This window comes from Mauremys reevesii, linkage group 2 (assembly GCF_016161935.1).
Source record: "Mauremys reevesii isolate NIE-2019 linkage group 2, ASM1616193v1, whole genome shotgun sequence".
NCBI classification, from domain to species: domain Eukaryota; kingdom Metazoa; phylum Chordata; order Testudines; family Geoemydidae; genus Mauremys; species Mauremys reevesii.
Window position 1 is genome coordinate 47,811,837 of NC_052624.1, and position 19,764 is coordinate 47,831,600.

At 43.5% G+C, this 19,764-nt stretch overlaps 1 protein-coding gene across 8 annotated transcripts in view; it reads left to right on the top strand.

The window, feature by feature from the left end:
• The first annotated feature begins 16,475 nt into the window (after window positions 1-16,475).
• ASB4 (ankyrin repeat and SOCS box containing 4) overlaps window positions 16,476-19,764 on the top strand; it is a 31,731-nt gene continuing 28,442 nt past the window's right edge. For 7 of the 8 annotated variants that reach the window (XM_039527157.1, XM_039527163.1, XM_039527156.1 and 4 more), the window contains exon 1: window positions 16,487-16,700. The gene's annotated coding sequence lies outside the window, so the exon portion shown is untranslated. Of the gene's footprint in view, window positions 16,701-19,764 lie in introns of all 8 variants that reach the window. The other variant, XM_039527164.1, reaches the window with a different exon arrangement.

Below are 19,764 nucleotides of genomic sequence, written 5' to 3' on the forward strand. Positions count from 1 at the left end.
CTCGGCCGCCGGTCAGCGCCCCCAACAGGGAGAGAAGTCCCTTCGTGGTCGCCATTTGTTAGCCAAAAGGGCTTGTTTTCCCCCCGGAGCTTACCTAATTACACCAAGGAGGCACGGAGACAGGAAGACAAGTACCACACCCTTTATTGATCGGTCAGCTGAGCGGGTGTTCCTCTCGGCTAGTGCCAGAGAAAGAGACACACCTTACATGGCCAGATGGGCCTACCTTTATACCCCAAAACAAACAACTTAGCCTACATTTGTCTACGTCATTTGGTTGACCTGTAGAACCTGTACATGCATCTATTAGGGGATAATTGGATACGCAGGATACATATATCATTTTGTGGGGGCTACAAGATACATCTGTTGAGGATACATTTGTCATTCTGAAGGGGACACAAGATACATCCGTTGACCCTTTGTACTAGATACTTTGGATGCATACATGTGAACGCAGCTGCATACACTTGGGGAGCCAACATATACTTGGGGAGCCAAACAAAACTGATAAGCGAAATAGCTGACTTAGGTAGATACACGGCCTTCAGTCTAATGAGTTCTGTAAGCTTTCCAACACAGTTTGGACAAGCATAACATAACTTTGGTTTACTCAGGCCTAATACGGAAAGGCTTCATTAGCACTATAATTTTCCAACACTAGTGACATATTTTTTCTTAATATCCAACCTAGACCTTCCCCACTGCAACTTGAGACCATTGCTCTTTGTTCTGTGATCTGCCACCACTGAGAACAGCCTAGCTTCATCCTCTTTGGAACCCCCCTTCAGGTAGTTGAAGGCTGCTATCAAATCCTCCCTCACTTCTCTTTTGCAGACTAAACAAGCCCAGTTCCTCAGCCTCTCCTCGTAAGTCATGTGCCCAGCCCCCTGATCATTTTCATTGCTCTTCGCTGGACTCTCCAATTTGTCTACATCCTTTCTGTAGTTGGGAGGCCAAAACTGGATGCAGTACTCCAGATGTGGCCTCACCAGTGCCGAATAGAGGGGAATAATCACTTCCTTCGATATGCTGGCAATGCTCATACTAATGCAGCCTAATATGCCATTAGCCATCTTGGCAACAAGGACACACTGCTGACTCATATCCAGCTTCTCATCCACTTTAATCCCCAGGTCCTTTTCTGCAGAACTGACGCTTAACCAGTCGGTCTCCAGCCTGTAGGTTTGGGATTCTTCATTCTTGGAAGGACTCTGCACTTGTCATTGTTGAACTCATCGGATTTCTTTTGGCCCAATCCTCCAATTTGTCTAGGTCACTTTGGACCCTATCCCTACCCTCCAGCGTATCTACCCCTTCCTGCAGCTTAGTGTCATCTGCAAACTTGCTGAGGGTGCAATCCATCCCATCATCCAGATCATTAATAACGATGTTGAACAAAACCGGCCCCAGGACCAACCCTTGGGGTACTCCGCTTGATACCCACTGCCAACTAGACATGGATCCATTGATCACTACCCTTTGATCCCGACAATCTAGCCAATTTTCTATCTGCCTTATAGTCCATTAATCCAATCCATACTTTTTTTAACTTGCTGGCCAGAATACTGTGGGAGACCGTATCAAAAACTTTGCTAAAGTCAAGATATATCACGTCCACTGCTTTCCCCATATCCACAGAGTCAGTTATCTCATCATAGAAGGCAATCAGGTTGGTCAGGCATGACTTGCCCTTGGTGAATCCACGTTGACTGTTCCTGATCACCTTTGTAGGCTGACCCAAAGTTGCGTATATATAATTGTAACTTGAGGATTAACAGATTCTTGTCCCAAGGTCAGGCCCAGTAAGATTATTGTAAAATTATCATATAATTTGGGAACCCCGATGTGCACAGGTTCAACATTCACACCATAGGAACTCTTTATATATACACCTCTACCCCAATATAACGCGACCCGATATAACATGAATTCGGAAAGCAGTGCTCTGGGTGGGGGGGGTGGGGGGGGCTGCGTACTCCAGTGGATCAAAGCAAGTTCAATATAATGTGGTTTCAGCTATAACGCAGTAAGATTTTTTGGCTCCCGAGGACAGCGTTATATCGAGGTAGAGGTGTATTTATACAAATATATGATTTATTAATAATTTAGCAAAGTTATACACACACTTAAACTCAACAAGGCAGATAGAGATAGTACAGAAAGCACATTTGGATGGCCATACTCACACCCTTGTCTTTCTTAACCTACTTAACCATTATCTTACATACTCAACCATTATCTTTCTCATCACCGCCATTGTGCTCATCTTCCCTGGTGGCCATCATTCTGGCCCCTCCCAAGGTCTACATCTCTCTACCTCTGCTGCCCCTTGGATGTTACTTTTATAGTAGGTTACGCTGCCGCTGCCATGTCCAATGCATATTCAATAGATGTCCTTATTTGTATTTCCTCCCCTTAAGGTGTCCATTTTCTATAGGTTAGTATATGTAGGATGTTACCCTATTAGCATACATGTCAATTTGTTGTCATGGTACCTTTGCGGTTGGACGTTCTGTCTGGAACCTTCCAGATGCTGGTGTCAGCTATGTTCTGTGGGTGGCTGATGTTGGTATTCTGGACAAAATTCCCCCTCTTGCATGCTACTTTCAGTTCCCTATAACTTATGAGTTACTTAAATTTCTCGTGCCAAAGGTTTATAGGCCTCAAGCCTCATGCCATCTGCTAAAGCCAAATCTTACAGGATAAAAGCCTGTAGGTTCCTTGCATTACAACTAAATATAATAAAACAGAATAACAAAGCAATGAATATAAGGTAAGCTGGCCCACAGGCTCCCACTTGATAGGGTGATTGCTAATGAACCCGATCACATAAATTAGGGCCTTACTATATGTTTAAAGCCTGTGCCATACATACACTAGATGACTGATGGAAGTACCACCTGCCCAATCAAGATGTGGGTATAAATGCCAGTGGTGTGTAACAAAATTTAATGTGACCTTACACTCCAATTGACCATAAAAATATATTGATATTTGGTCACAGCCATACTGGCCACTCCCGATATATGTCACTCTCTATATATACTAGGCTAACCAGGTAGGTTACCAATGATGAAGATGACAACGGATCCCATTGGTACCTTCCATCTGGCCACACCGTGGTGTGTTCACTTCAAACATTACTTTTATACTGATCCCTTGTTAGAGCACCAGGCCATCAGTGAAATTTTTCACGGTGGGAGGTATAACACCAGAGGAGGTACATTGCTGTGATAGTTGTAGACATTATCTTTGAGGTGACCTACTGAGCGGAGCTGCCAAGTGACCAAATACATCCCCATCTGGATTGGGCCCAGTTAAGGAGGTACCATAATGTAATCTTAGTTAAATAAGAGTCTTAATTAGGGTGTAGTGTCATGGACCCCATTTCTGAGCTTCCCTCAGTAGAGAGCAGTGGCATTCCTCAATAAGGATTAGAGCAAGTGGCTCTTCCTGTTTCATATTAAAAAACAACTTTAATACCACTATTTTGCAACTATATTTTTTTTGATTAAATGTGGGGCTTTTTTCAACCCATAATTATGCTATATGAGTATACTGTATGCAGAAATTGATATACGACATATGGTTTTCATTATACCTTTGATATAAGTGTAGCCACCTCCCACCCCAGAGTTAGGCGTGGTCTACACTACGCGTTTAAACCGAATTTAGCAGCGTTAAACCGAATTAACCCTGCACCCATCCACACAACGAAGCCCTTTATATCGATATAAAGGGCTCTTTAAACCGATTTCTGTACTCCTCCCCGACGAGGGAGTAGTGCTGAAATCAGTATTGCCATGTCGGATTAGAGTTAGTGTGGCCACAATTCGACGGTATTGGCCTCCGGACGGTATCCCACAGTGCACCATTGTGACTGCTCTGGAAAGCAATCTGAACTCAGATGCACTGGCCAGGTTGACAGGAAAAGCCCTGAGAACTTTTGAATTTCATTTCCTGTTTGCCCAGCGTGGAGCTCTGATCAGCACAGGTGGCGATGCAGTCCCAAATCCAAAAAGAGCTCCAGCATGGACCGTACGGGAGATACTGGATCTGATCACTGTATGGGGAGACAAATCTGTTCCATCAGAGCTCCGTTACAGAAGATGAAATGCCAAAGCATTTGAAAAAATCTCCAGGCAATGATAGACAGAGGCCACAGCAGGGACTCAGCACAGTGCTGCGTGACAAGCATAATGGAAAGCCAAAGAATCAAATGAACGCTCATGGAGGGAAGGAGGGGGGACTGAGGACTCCAGCTATCCCACAGTCCCCACAGTCTCCGAAAAGCATTTGAATTCTTGGCTGAGCTCCCAATGCCTGAAGGGACAAAAACATTGTCTGGGGTGGTTATGGGTATATCTCGTCAATTTACCATCCCTCCCCTCCCCCGTGAAAGAAAAGGGGAAAAAAATCATTTCTCGCCTTTTTTCAATGTCACTGTATATCTACTGCATGCTGCTGGTAGACGCGGTGCTGCGGCGCTGAACAGCAGCATCCCCTCCCCTTCCTTTCCTGATGGCAGACAGTACAAAATGGTCGAAAACCGTCCTCATCATCCCGTGAGTGCTCCTGGCTGGCCTCGGTGTGGTCGGTCGGGGGCGCCTGGGTTAAAATGAGAATGACTCCTGGTCATTCCCGGCAGATGGTACAAAAGGCTTGGTAACCGTCCTCATCATAGCAGCTGGAGGCTGAGCTCCATCAGCCCCCCCCCCCCCATGTCTAAAGAAAAGATTCTGTACTCCCTGGACTATCATAGCAGCGGGAGGCTGCGCTCCTCTCCCCCCACCCTTTAATGTCCTGCTTGGACTATCATAGCAGCTGGAGGCTGCCTCCCCCTCATTTTATCTCACTAAAAAGTCAATGTTTTATTCCTGCATTCTTTATTACTTCATCACACAAATGGAAGGACACTGCCACGGTAGCCCAGGAGGGTTGGGAGAGGAGGGAAGCAACGGGTGAGGTTGTTGCAGGGGCACCCCCTAGTATGGCATGCAGCTCATCATTTCTGCGGGATCTCTGGGGCTCTGACACAGAGCGGCTGTGTTCTCTGGTTCTCTAGTACACTTGCCCCATATTCTAGGCAGGACTGACTCTATTTTTAGACAAAACATAAAGAAGGGAATGACCCGGGGAGTCATTCCCATTTTCCATGCGCCCCCGGCCGACCTCAGCGATGCCAGCCAGGAGCACCCAGGACAGCAGCAGATGGTACAAAAGGATTGATAACCATCATCGCCAATTTCCAAATGCAAACGGTGCAAAATGACTGATAACCATCATCTCATCGCCAATTTACAATGGATGGCAGATGGTGCAATAGGGGGATGGTGTAACCGGGTGGTACTCACCCCTGCGGCGCCTCCTGCTGGTGACTCATGGAATTTGCTCCATCCAGCGCCGGAGCGCCCTCTGCAGGCCAGTGATCCACCTGTTCGTCTGGCCCCCGTGTCCCTCCCTGGACCCGGTGCCCCTTTCTCTGGGGTGCTGTCCCCTGACAATCACCCCTGTCTCTCTGGGTCTCCCCTCCTTAGGTAACCCTCACCCTCTATCCCTACCTTGCCTCAGTGTATGGCTACTGCCAGTCATTGTCTAGCCCCCCACTCTGGGCAGACTGTAGTCTCAGCCACCTCATCCCTGGCAAGGAGGGTTTGGACCTGCTGCTTTGTCCTACCCCTGGGCCGCCCTCTGCGACCCACAGTACCTATCGGCCCAGTCCTAGGCCGCAGCCTGGGGCTTTCTAGGCTGGAGCTCCCCTGCTCCTCAGCCTTCCCCAGCCCGGCTGCACTCAGGTACCTGGTCTCTCTTTCCCAGCAGCTAGGCCCATCTCTCTCTGAAGGCAGAGGCGAGACTGTCTGGGCTCCTGGCTTCCCTGCCTTTTATAAGGCCCTGCTCCTCAGTTTGGGGCGTGGCCCCCAGCTGCAGCCACTTCCCCAATCAGCTCAGCTCTGTCAGGCCACTTTTAACCCCTTAAAACCCCGGAGTAGGGTCCACCCTGCTACAGATGGTAACTGTCTCTGCTACCTTGCAAAGGCAAATGAATGCTGCTGTGTAGCATTGCAGTACCGCCTCTGTCAGCAGCATCCAGTACACATACAGTGACAGTGACAAAAGGCAAAACAGGCTCCATGGTTGCCATGCTATGGCGTCTGCCAGGGCAATCCAGGGGAAAAAGGGCGCGAAATGATTGTCTGCCGTTGCTTTCACAGAGGAAGGATTGAGTGATATATATATATATATATATATACACACACACACACACATTGATATCATTAGTTCAGGCAATAAACTTAATACAGTTTGTTTTGATTTTTAATTTTCCCCAAGTTTGGTATACTGGGGATGAGATCATATGGCTTCAAGGAAGGCACCAATGTACCAAAGAGTGTCCTTGCACCAGAGCAAGAAAAAGTGTCCTTATATTGGGCTGCTGCCATTGACTCCAGACCGCGGTTACTTTAGCATTAAGAGTTCATCATTTGGAGGTTTACAACAAAGTCTATTTTCTTTGCTTTGCTTTTCATGGTTCAAACACTGGAGCTTGTGAGTTTGCCTCTTTGAACAAACTTTTAGGACCTCAAGACTGCTGCAGAGGAGAAACAATGCTGTCAACATAGTGCTGTAAGCTGGATTTGGGTCCTCTCTGAGGGTCTTGTCTTATTGCTGAGTACCTGCAAAGACATGTCTCTCCCCTGGTACAGCATAGTGAGATTTGATGATATAGCATCTACTAATTTAGCAATTTAGTTTCTTTTGCTATTCCTAAATAAAAACACCAAAATATTTTAAAGGGGCAAATTCACAAATAACAAATAGCTAAATAGTTAACAAGATTACTTTTCACTAGACATATGCACACACACCCTTGTTGGGGTGATAACCCTGATGGTTATTTTAATACCAGGTTATATTAGTTATATTATGAGACCCAAGCAAAATATATGACATTATAAAGCACTATAGGTATATTATATCTATTAATCTTACATTAATAGGATGGTGGTTTGCTCAAGAAACTTTTGAATTGTAATTTGGGGTTTGCCAAACTGGCCACATTGCCTGACAAATTCCAAATAAAAGCTAATATTATATATATATGTGTGTGTGTGTATAAATAAGAATTAGTTCCACACTGTTCATTGAGACAAATATACCTATATCTTTGACTGATTTTTGCAAAGACTGAACCACCCCAGGTGCCATGGAAGGACAGAAACCATGGTGGTTAGATTCTAATTTTACTACTGAACTAGTGTGGTACCACAAAGAAAAAATATTTTACTACTAATTGCGCAGAAGATTATTGTTCCAACAAAAACTTTCCCAACATGTGAGGAGAAAAGAAAAAAAAATGGCTTAGTCATGTGACACAAAAAATAAATTCAAAAGAGAAATAACTTCAGAAAAAGTTCAAAGAAGTAATTCCAACATACGAACAATGGATGAAACATTGTTATTTAGAGCAGGTCCAGGAATACTAAGGGTTGAAATTATTAATTTGTTCTAGGTATATAGCTTGGTTTGCCTATAACATAAGTGTGATTATTAAGCCAGGAACCTGCTTTTCTTGAATCTTTAGATCCTAGATTAAAACAGAAGTGGGTGGGAAAAAAAGAATTAAAGCATATGCTATTTTTTTTCAGGAAATATGAAGGCAAAACTGTAATTAGATTAATTCCATATTTTACACTGATGTATTAGGACCTATAATGATAAGCATGATTTATCTTGCAGGTAGCAAAGTTTGCTACATGTTGAAGAAGCTTCAACACTTGCTTAAAATAATGATTCCTGCATAAAGCAAAAAGATTATATGTTGCTGGCTTTCTCTCTCATATTGGGTAAGTCTGGAGTTGCAACTAACCTGATACCTATTTATGGAATAATAATACACACCTGATTAGTTAAATTGAGAAGGTATGTAGAATACAAACATGCAAGTAACAAGTACTGAATGCTTGAACTTGTCCTAAAGGCATTACCTTGCTTGCATCCATCACTTACAGGTTAGGAGTAGTAAAGGTTTTCTTTACCTTGTACATGCACATTAGACATATTAGACATAACCTTTTTGTTTAAAAGGAATCTTCTTTACTCTCCCCCTCTACAACATCCAATTTCTTATTTCCTAAGATGAAAGTATCTGGCTTACTCAACTCCTCCTCTCGCACTGTTGCTGGAGGACTTCCCCTATACGATTAGATGTTTAGGGGGGATTAATTTTAATTATTTTGCTAAACTTCCAGTTAGAAGCAGTTTGCTTTGCCTATTTCCCTTTTTTCTCCCAAGCACAGAGTACAAAAAAAGCACTTCCCCTTTTTAGCAACATGCTAGCTGCTGGTCAAAGCCTCAATGATTTTTGCTGATGAGGATTTCTTTGACATTACAAGTTAAAGGCACAGAAACTGTTGGCTTGGTGGACTACATGATATGGGATAAAGGCCTGGTTACAAAATCTTTATGACCTGTGGGGGAACAAATCGTTTGGTACCCTCTGGTAATGGTTTTCCATGTTTCCTTTAATACCTCTTAATCAACCATTTTTATATTATTATTTAATTTAGTCTTCTGGGATTTTAACACCCTGCTTAGGTGGAAGTTGGATTTATACTACAGCTGTGCTCAGACAGCCCTGTTGCTTTTTATTTATTTATTTATTTGGAGTTATTACTCACCAACAAGCGTTAGTTGGTACATTACTTTAGACGTATGATCATATGACGTATTAGACATATGATACGTATGATTATATGCTATCAGTCAGGGTGATTGAAAATAGCCTGGCTATGGTGATGTTACATTCGTATGACATGCTTGAGCTTCTATATTTGTATGTTATTTCTTTGGTCAACCACAGAATTCTCAGTAGACTACCTCACTTTTTTCAACTCCTACTTAAATGAGCTCAAGTACATTATATTAACTAAATTTACTCTAAATCTACATAAAAAACACTAACACTACACACACACACACTATATATATATATATATATATATATATATATATATATATAGGGATGTCTCTCCTTAAATAATTAACCCCTTAACCGGTTCAACAGTTACTTAAACAAGTCCCAAGAAAAAAGAGGGGAGGGGGGGTTCTGCTCCATCTCTCTTCCCTCGATGGATTAACTCAGGTAAGCTAGCCCACTGGGCTACACCTTCCTCTCGTACGAGTGCTTCAATATGGTTTCCTTGAGGATCCTGCTTCATGATTTTTCCAGGGACTGAGGTGAGGCTGACCAGTCTGTAGTTCCCTGGGTTCTCCTTCTCTTTTTTAAAGATGGGGACTATATTTGCCTTTTTCAAATTGTCCGGGGCCTTCCCCGATCGCCACGAGTTTTCAAAGATAATGGCCAATAGCTCTGCAATCACATGAGCCAATTCCCTCAGCACCCTCGAATGCATTAGATCTGGACCCATGGACTTGTGCATGTCCAGCTTTTCTAAATAGTCGTTAACCTGTTCTTTCACCACTGAGGGCTGCTCACCTCCTCCCCATACTGTGTTGTCCAGTGCAGCAGTCTGGGAGCTGACTTTGTCTATGAAGACCGAGGCAAAAAAAGCATTGAGTACTTCAGCTTTTTGCACTGTACAATCTTGATAGCTATTAGACTGTTAATTATCATCTATCAAAGATGTGCTACTAAAAGTTAGCATTCTCCACCTCTTGCACTTTAATCCTCAAATAAATGGACATTAGACATTCTTAAGATGCTGAAACTTCTCAAAAAGGAATATTTTCCAATCATGAAATTTTGGCCCACGTGTATCAGCCAGAGGAATGCAGAAGTCAGCCAAGGAGCTTGAACCTATGTGACATGACCTGGCCTCAGTCCCATTGTTCACGTCACCAAGTCAACACCACAGCTGGCCTCTTGCTGGCAGAGAAGTCAAGGACAGACTAGGCATAGGTTTTACTTTTACGCCCCTTTTCCCTCAGCAAGAGTGAATCTAGCCCCTTGTTTGAGCAATATAACATTTATTCTCCTTCCTCCCAATTAAGTTCCTTTCTTGTTAGTAGGAGTTGTGCACACATATTAAGAAAACTGAGACGCCTAATATATGTGCAGAAAGAAAGGCAGAACAGGTGGGATCAAACTTTTCTATGTGAAGCAGAGTTAAAGCAATATTACATGAGTTTATATTATTTTAATTTATATTGCAGTGATTAGTATTTTGCACCCTAATAACTACCTTGAGCATGGCTCACTTCGTTTTTTCTCTGAATTGCAGGAATCTCTACAGTAGTAAAACCATATTGCTCTTGGGGGACATTACAGTGCACAGTCTTTCCCTTCTAGTTGCACAGAAGAACTTTCACACTTGTACCAGTCTGTCTGTTCACAATCAACTCAGCTCAGCAATCAGATTGTTGTTTTCACACTTCATGAACATTTGGCAGTGCGCCACCCACTACTGTGGAAGAATGTTGAAATGTTTTTGTCTTGCCATTGTTACAGCCCTGTTGGGTTTCTCTAATTCTACTTGGCTACCTTCCAGCATTGCTCCACTTGATTCAAAAATGTTTCAGCCTGGGTTTTAATCTAGATGGTATTCTCCTCTTACATTTCTTCTCTACCAAAGGGAGGCTATACTGGCTCATTGCAAACTACCATTAGTTTGTTTTTGAAATTGAAAGCACATCATCAAGTTTCTGCCCCTTGCTTTAGTGCAGATCCCTACATTCTGATTAGCTACTAATCAGTATACTACTAGTATGCTGCATGGCTGTTGAGAAATAACCATACATCTCTTATGCAAATTACTACTCCTCAGCCAATCAGAATACAGAGCTTTGCAACACAAACATGACCACACTACTGTAAGTAATTTACAGTACAACTATACTCCAATTGCCTCAGACAATTCAGTTTTGGCAAATTTATATTATATTCCAGGATTTTTTTAAAAAACTGAACAGCTTGTTGGTGGTCACTCATATCCAGAATCAGCCTGTTTCCCCATTTCTCTGGTCTCCTTCCATCTGGGTTTTTCCCCAGGCTAATGTCATGTACCTATCCTGTGTGACTAATTTGCTCAGGTCCTTGCTGGAGTGCTCCACTCAGCCATGATCATCACTGGCATGAAGGAGAAGGAGCCCTCCTCAGAGAGAAGGTGGTACAACTTATCGAGCAGAAAAAGAACACAAGGGAAGCAGAGAACTGAAAACCAGACCAAGTGATTTGGGCTGATGGGATCAGACACCAGTGTCATATCAGAGAATCAAGCTTTAGATGAAAGGCAGCTAAGTGCTTCCCAGCTCAGCTGGAGCTGAGAAAATTGGTCTCTATCTTCTGAGGCTCAAAGCATGTGCAACTTCCAGTCTAATCACTATGACCCATATCCTTAAAAATATTTAGATGCTTAGGGTGGGATCCATGAAGGGACTTAGGCATTGCATGCTGAAAGTCACAGCACCTAACTTTTAGGCAGCTGGAAAATAACAGGAAGAACACCGTCCCACAAAGCAGAGTTAGGTGTCTAGGCCCCCTATACAATGAACAGGGAGAAACAGGCACCTAAGAATGCAACCCACAAAGCCAGCATGCTAGGCATGGAGCTGACTGAGTTAGCCAATGGGAGATGGCAACTAAAGGGCTAAACACCACATCTCTTTCCGAGATAAGCACCTAAGTCATGTGCCTCTCTGCAGCCCAATCTCTGTTTAGCAATCCCTGAATGGCACCTATCCACCTGGAGTCAGGCAGCTTAGGTGCTTCTTGGGGAGAGAAAGTGGTGCAGACTTTACTTTTAGCCCAGTGGTTAGAACACTCACCTAAGATATGGGAGACCTAGGTTCAATTCCCCCTGTCTGCCAGAGAGGGAAAAGGATTTGAAGAGGGGTCTCCCACCTCTCAGATGAGTGCACTAATCACTGAGCTATGGGATATTCTAATGGGGGGGAAGGGCCCTCCCTCGGTGTCTCCTGATGAAGCTGTTCCATGGTGGATAAATAATGAAAGAATGATTAGGCAGGGGTACAGGAACTGGGTTCTCCACATAGAATCATAGAATATCAGGGTTGGAAGGGACCTCAGGAAGTCATCTAGTCCAATCCCCTGCTCAAAGCAGGACCAATCCCCAACTAAATCATCCCAGCCAGGGCTTTGTCAAGCCTAAGCTTAAAAACCTCTAAGGAAGGAGATTTCACCACTGGCTAGTGAAAAAGTTTTTCCTAATGTAACCCTTCTGCCCTCTGAGTTGGTAGCAACAAGGGCTGGGTTCAGTATCCAGGGGTTTCATTTCAATAATGCAATACAAAACCGGCTCGAGCTCCCACCCAGTGACCTGGGACAATTACATACCACCCCCCCCCCGGGCACTTCTAGGAGGCAATACTTCCCCTCTCGCAAGCGTGGAGTCTGAGTGTAGCAAAATCCTTTTAATAAAAGAGGGAAACAATGCAACATTACATTGGGGGAAACACCACAAACAGGATTCATAACACAAACTTGGAGGTGAGCAGAAGACCCACCTCCAAGTAAGTTTGGCAGTATCCTTTTCCCCTCAGAGTCTTAAGTCCAAATCACCCCAAAGTCCAACAACCCAAAGTCTCTGTCCCTGGTCAGTGCTGCCCCAGAGTTCAAAAGTTCATCTGCAGAGTTTTATCCCCCCCAGTCTGGGTGGAATTGGGGGAGGGGGCACACAGGGTGTTAAGAGGCATCTTATGTGGGCTGAGGCCAACTGCCCCGTCTCTCCATGGAGGTCTGCTGCAGCCTTCACCACGAATGGCTCTGCTCCACCAGCTGCGCCGCTCCGCTCCGTTCCTCCAGCCATCCCCACAAACTGCTCCGCTCTGCTCCACTCGCTGTTCTGTGGGCTGCTCCAACCATCCCACAGGCTGCTCCAACTATCCCACAAGCTGCTCCACTCCACCAGCTGCTCCGCTCCACCAGCCATCCCATGAACCACTCCAGCTGTCCCTGAAAACTGCTCAGCTCCACTCCGCTGGCCGCTCCAACCATCCTGCAAACTGCTCTGCCAGCCACTTAGCTATATATCTTCAGGCTCCCCCACTAGTTAACATAGCACTCAGTGATATCAGCTCAGTAATTTCAGCTCTTTTAGTGGTTTCAGCTCTTAGTGATTTCAGCTTGTAGTAGGGGAGCCCCAGTGCTGGTGCACCATTGGCCCAAAGTGAATTCAGCTCAGCAGCCTTTAGCTAGCCTCCTAATAGAATCAAAATTAGCTCTGTTATTCAACAGTGGAGAGAGAGAAAAGGAGGTGTAATCAGTGTGACAGGCCCTCAAAAGGGGCCCATACCATCAGGTACACACACCTATCCCCCCCCCCCCCCAATCTCTCTCAATTCACTAGATTTTGGAACCCATGTCCCTTGTCTAGCGAGTGCTACTTAGTTGATGGTGAGACCTTCTGTCATAAAACAGTCTCATAGTCCTTCATTCACATAATCAGGGTAACAACACTTTATTCCTCCTACCCCAATAATCGAGAAATTGGGGATCCCACAGCTGTCAAAGTGACCATTTGGGGCTGCCATGGGCTCATGCTAGGCGGAGTGGGTGTGCCTATGCAAACAAGATCAGCCCACTAAGTTCTTTTCCACACTCGCCATAATTCACCACCAGATGTCAGGGTAGAGCTCATCCTGACTCTGCTTACACTAATATCCAGTCTAAACCTTCTCCACTGCAACTTGAGACCATTGCTTCTTAGGGTACGTCTAGACTACCCACCGTATTGGCGGGTAGTGATCGATTTCTCAGGGCTCGATATATTGCGTCTCATCTAGATGAGATATATCAATCCCCGAAAGCGCTCCCATCGACTCCGGAACTCCACCAGCGTGAATGGCGGTACCAGAGTCGACAGGGGAAGCCACGGACGTTGATCCTGCACCGTGAGGACGACAGGTAAATCGATCTAAGATACTTCGACTTCAGCTATGCTATTCACGTAGCTGAAGTTGCGTATCTTAGATCGTTCCCCTTCCCAGTGTAGACCAGCCCTTTTTCTGTCACCTGTTACCACTGAGAACAGTCTAGATCCATCCTCTTTGGAACCCCCTTTCAGGTAGTTAAAAGCAGCTATCAAATCCCCCCTCTTTCTTCTCTTCTGCAGACTAAATAATCCCAGTTTCCTCAGCCTCTCGTCATAAACCATCCCAGATGGGTGCTCCAGCCACTGGACTATAGAGTAAAATTAACATATAAAAACAAGACAAAAAAAGTAGGTAGTCAAAAGAGTTTTGGAAAATGCTTAGGTAACAGTTCTAAACTGAAAAAGCTATTTCTGTTGTGCCTGGTTAGCCCTAATAAAGGCAAAGAAAATTCAGACTGCACAGGGTTGTGTTTTTCCAATTCCTGCATTGTTATTGCAATGGAAAGGCGAAGTCATGTGATCTTTATTCATTTTATAACTTAGTCAAAACTCCCTCTGACTTCTTTGAGAAGAAGCCTGAGAGTGGACAGAGATAAAATTACAGTGAAAACTGAGTTAAGGTCCTGGAGGATTTGGCCCATGGAATATAGAAAAAATTAAAACAAAATAACAACAAAACCTACATGTAGTTCCTTATGTAAAGAGTTTCTTATGCTTCTGAAAAAGCTGTGATTGGTTACTATGGCAACTGACATGAAATGGAAATAAAATGCTTTTAATACAAGCTGACTTCTCCCCACAAATTTAGAAACTAATCAAATCAGGCTGGAGCAAATGTGTCCTTAAAATATGTACTTTTTAATATTAAAAAAAGGAAATACAAGCACAACCAGCATACAGAGAACTTTGAAATGTCAATGTATTTTGCCATTTTAATGACACAATCATCCAAAAGGCAGAAAAGTCATTTTTAAAGGAGTCTCTTTTAATAACCCTGACTTCACTTATGAAGAATTTAAGCTTTACATGGAAAAGGTTCCTTTCTGTTTTCCTGAAATTTGCCATAACTTTAGGTGCTCATGAAAGGCACCAGATTGACAGATCAGGACACTGAAATCTTCCCTGGGGAATCGAAGAATCAACTGAATTCAATGATTAATTGTAGTGTAGAGCATCAACTGATAGCCAATGCAAGTGCAATAGTTCACAGGTAAGCCTTGAATCCAGTCCTCATGCAAAACTCCCATTTCTAGCAATTATAATTTTTCCATGAGCAATGCAAGCAGGATTTGGCCTGCAGTACACCCTACTGAAACAGTATAGTGCCTAATACTACAAACTCTCATTCAGCTCAACATTTGTCACATCATTACTTCATAGTATTTCTCACATGAGTAAGCATTTGCATGATTACATCCACAGAAAGTAGAACGGTAGCAAGGCCGGCTCCAGGCACCAACGATGGAAGCAGGTGCTTGGGGTGGCCAATGGAAAGGGGCAGCACATCCGGGTCTTCGGTGGCAATTTGGCTGTGGGTCCCTCAGTCCCTCTCTTCCTCTTTGAGCTGCTGCCAAAGTGCCACCAAGAAGGAAGAGAGGGGATGAAGGACCTGCTGCCGAATTGCCACTGCAGAATGAAGCGGCAGTATTGAGCTGCTGCTGAAGTGCCGCTGATTGGCTTTAGCGTCCCCCCTCCCCCCGCTTTGCCACTTGGAGCCGGCCCTGAACGGTAGTAATCTCAGTGAAAAGAGTCCATTTAACTACAGGCGTAACCTAGGCAGGCAGTGGGACTGTTCTCTGTTAGGCATAACATGTCTATTATTACTTCATCTTCCATCCTGTCCTCATCTTTTGGGAGTTTCTTTCACCTGTTGCATCTTGTCATTATTCTAGACTGAGAGTTCTCTAGGGCAGGGACTATCTTGTTTGCATGTTTGTCCAATGCCTAGCACAATGCACATTATGCACCATTGACGGGGGACAGGGTCACCCAGGAGTAGGATGACCAGACGTCCTGTTTTTAAAGGGACAGTCCCGTTTTTTGGGACTTTTACTTATATAGGCACCTATTACCCCCCACTCTCTGTTTCATTTTTTCACGGTTGTTATCTGGTCACCCTACCCAAGAGGGCAGTTTGCCCTGCCCCGCCCCCCCATTTGAGAAGGCCCACAAATTGAGTGGTGCTGCAATCTGGCACACTGGATCACAATGCTACTCACTGAAGTTTGCTCTGACAACATAGGGGCTGCTGTGCCAAACCTGAGTGCCACCATGTTAAGTTAAAGTGAGAGTGGTTCAGTTGTGTGTATCATGTGAAAAAATTCTGGGAAAGCCCCTCTTTCTTATATATATTTATTAGGAAAAGTCTCTCATACACTGGTTCAGTTTTTCATAAATGTAATGTTCATAGCCCAGACTAAAGTTCCTAGGAATAGCTGGTTATGAACTCCTCTTCCTCAGTCAAACTTTAAGACTCCTGTTTAAGCCACTTCTGTTGTGAAGGTCGGTGTAGTGAGGCCAGGCAGCTGGTGGTTGCACTTGGGAAAAGGGATGACTGAGACATTCCCTGTTGCAGGGTCCTTTAAATATACAAGGAATTCTGTTCATCTCGTTGCTATGAGATGACACTTGTTTATGAAGAATCACCTTTTAATGGCTTCTCTCGAAATGGAGTCCTTTGCCGCATGTAAGTAGAACACGATGAAAGAGTTGTAAAAGAAGCTCCAACTCAGGAATGTCACATCACAAGTTCAGTTACAGGAACCCCATGATATTTTAAATAATGCAAAATTCTGTGTCAAAGCTGCAGAAAGGTGAGGGACTGCTCTTAACGCAACTATACCAGAGGTAAGATTTTTATGGAGTCTTCATTGTACTGGCAGGAGTGTTTTGGTTCTTGCATTTATAAATCCAAAACTGAGTTATCCTCTAGCATGTGATAATGTCCATTGAAGCAAACATTCTCAACCAAGCTGAACCTAGGAGCTTCATTTCTAGGGTATGTTGTTTATAACCGCTGTATTGCACAAAACAAACAAACAAAAATCCCAACCCCCCCCCCACCATTTTCTGCTTTGGAACGTAAGGAAGAGATGTGGGTATTAAAATAAAGAATGAAAAACTGGTTGCTCTGCAGTATGTTTGATCTTGTTCTGTATATACCTCTAAGGGAAGCAAACTATTCACTGTCTCAACTCCAGTTTAAAGAAGACAACTTATCTGTAAATTAGTCATAATATTTCAACACTTCTCATACCCGATAGCCTCTGGGCATCTTAAAATAAATATGTATCAGCAGAAAAGACTTAATTCTCTGAAGCAGAAGTTATATAGAAACACACCAAAAATAAAATGAAAACCAAACAAGCTTTAGATAGGCCACTGCCAATCACTTCATGATTTGTCAGAGCTAGGAGGCAGATGTCTCGGCACAGAACAAAGTAATAAACTTCCATTACAATATGGATCAGGGATAGCAGTGTCAGCGCTCTTGATTTTATAATATACATGTGGCTTCATACTAAGCAGATGCAGTTTTTTAAGCAGACTCTTCAAGAGCTGAAAACTCAAAGGTAGTACTTGCTGAATAGGAACATCACTGCAGTTTGGCAACAGTTAGTGACTATATTTGATCCTGACACCAGTGCCGGATACAGAAAGAAAAGTTACGCATGTGCATAAATGATTGGGGCCCCAACTTCTTTACTACTTTATTAGAATGAAGGAGAAAAATTAAACAGTGACAAAGAAGTGGAGGCTAACTCACTACCAGGCAAATAAAGAGAACAAAAGAAAGCTGAAGAAAATTATTCATTTCCACGTTTCCCCATTCAGACCTATTCTGCAACAGATCTAACAACTTAACTACTTCATTTTGAAGTTTGCTTATAGCCAGAAACAAGTGTATGTGAAGTGACACCTTGTTTGTCACGGTATCGTCTCTGTATGTGTCTTAAGTTACATCCATGTCACAGGCTCTCCTGAGCCACTGGAGCATCTCACAAAGCAGGCTTGCCTTAATTTTAAAGTACTAAACTGATACTTAATTCAAAATGGCCACCTGGGCTTTAAATCCCATAACAAACAGTTTGCCGGTCCACCAAAAAGTGGAGTCAAGTTTCTTGGCTTAAGATAGGGTAGATACTTCCTCCCCTTTCCCAGCTACATCCAGAGCTAGCCTGTAGGAGTGGCAGCCATCCCTTTTTATTTTGTCTGCTAGGCCCTGATTGGCTTCCACCCTACCAGCCCTTCTAGCCACTGGAGGACCAATTCTTATGGGTCATTCTGGGTGGCATCTCTACACAGCTCTTGGAGGTCTGAACTTGCTGCTCTTTTTCTACAAAAGGACACCAGTCTGGGTGGTGTGCTCAGGCAGTAGGGCCTTTAGCAAACACCTGATACACCCTTTACAATCTATTGTACTGACAAAACCAAGTTTTTAGTTCTGTTATCATTACAGAATAAATGCAGCCAAGGCAGAGTACAGTGGATTTTATTCTGTTTTGTGAATTGTCAGCAATATTTTAATTGTATATAATTGCAATGTTGTATTTTTTAAATGAATCCATCAGAAGACTGAAGAATCTTTCTTACTGGTGATGATGCAAGAGCCAGAAAGAACTCAGCATTCTTTTAAGGTTCCAGTAGAGAATTTAGTGTTTTCAGTCTGCAAATTAGCCTTTTTACTTGCAGAGTGAATTTGGTATGGAAGTAATTGAGAGAGAATAGATATGGAAGCCAATAATGCCATTTTGCAGATTTTATCTTCTCTTTAATTTCTGGCCCACATTACTGTAGTATCTGAGCATCTCACAGTCTTTAATGTATTTTTCCTCACACACCTCAGCATCTCTATTTTATAGATGGGGAAATGAAGCACAGAGAATCTAAGTGACTTGCCAAAAGACACCCAGGAATTCTATGGAATTGAGTCTCAGTCCCCTGAGTCCCAGGCTAGTGCCATTGGGCCACCCTTCCTTACCACGCACCTTTTGGACAGCATTGGTCTGAGGTGGGTCCCTCAGCAGAGAGCAGCTACTGTGCTTCTCTGCAATCTCCTGCTGGCAGACTTGTCTACCGTAGCTGCCCTTATATAGTGGTTTACACCAGCTTACAGATCTAAATGTATCTCAAAAAGTACAGAGAGTCTAAATAATAAATATGATGAAATTTTAAGTGCCTCTCCAGTATGAGAGCTGGAGAAAGCGCATTGCTGTATTTACATTTCATCTGAACTTCTCTTTGTATGCAATCCCTAAGCAGATCGCAAAGACCTTGTCAACTGTCCATCTACTCTTTGACTATTCCACTCTGTCAGATTTTGCACATATGAACAATCATAGCTGAAAATGAAAGGAGCTGTGGGCAAACAAAATCATCTCAGAAAGTTAAGAAATGGAATGACATACTTGGAGATAGATTACATAATCAAGAGCTATCTATTACATTAAATGTGGTGATTGAAGATCCTTTGTTCAGTACAACAGGATCATTTTAAGAATAGTCTATCTGGAAGGCTACAGTTTAAAACACCTCCCACACTGCTCTAATTCTGTCTCTCCCATTCCTTTGAGTTTCTTTACTGGCCTCCTGTCTGTTTCTGCATCAAGTGCAAAGCCTTTGTCTTTACCTTCAGCGCTCCACAGAACTGTGCATGTGCCCCTTGCTTCTCATTTCATTTTTAATTGGAGTGTGGACGTACCCTAGGTGGCCTCCCTTTTGTCTTTGAAATTGCACTCCACAGCTCAGTACCTTCAGTTAATTTACTTACCCCTGCTAATTTCTATTCTGCTGCTCTCTACCTCTTCCTTCACCCTTGGTCAAAAAAAGACAAGTAACAAAGACTCCCACTGACTTCAATGGGCTTTGGATCAGGCCGAATATAATCTTAGATGATTTTTTTTTCAAATTA